This window comes from Solanum stenotomum, chromosome 10 (assembly GCF_019186545.1).
Source record: "Solanum stenotomum isolate F172 chromosome 10, ASM1918654v1, whole genome shotgun sequence".
NCBI lineage: Eukaryota > Viridiplantae > Streptophyta > Magnoliopsida > Solanales > Solanaceae > Solanum > Solanum stenotomum.
In genome coordinates this window covers 42,754,561-42,755,214 of record NC_064291.1, presented here as the reverse complement: position 1 = coordinate 42,755,214, position 654 = coordinate 42,754,561, and positions in this window count along the sequence as shown.

The window sequence follows — 654 nt, the reverse complement described above, 5'->3', positions numbered from 1 at the left end:
TGCCAACGACGAATGAATTTATGATCACTAGGTCGTTCAAAAACAAATATAATGCTAAATTCATTGAGCATAGCACTAATTCCTGCTTTAACAAGTACCACAAGAATATCGGTGTCAAGCCATTTCGACTACCAGAAATTGATGTATCTATTGAGGCAATATACTCAATTTTTGAGATGCAACTAACATAACTTTTCCTTGTTATCTGAATGCCACAAGGCATTGGACATCCCAAGAATTTGTGGCCTGAAATTGAAATACTGCCAATTGGCTTCTTGAAGGTAATTGTTTTTGCCTATTGTCAAATACCATAAAAAAAACTATGTCATTGTAACTTTGATCGAAAATCGTTGAAGGAAAATTGAACAAAACTAAGCTTACATGTCTGATAAAGGGGAGAATTAGCCCACATAAGGCTGCATCGCAATGGATGTAATATCTATCGTTGGAATATCCACAATTTTCAAGTGTTTGTATGACGAAATCGAGGTCATCAATAGCTCCTTTGAAGGGTGTTCCTATAAACACATACTTAGAAGTTAAAAGTAATATACTACTTTACTAAAGTGAAGCTAATATATGATCTAAGAATATATATTGTTACCAATATTGATATTGATGATAGTTGGTTTGTTCTTGTTGACAAGTAATTTT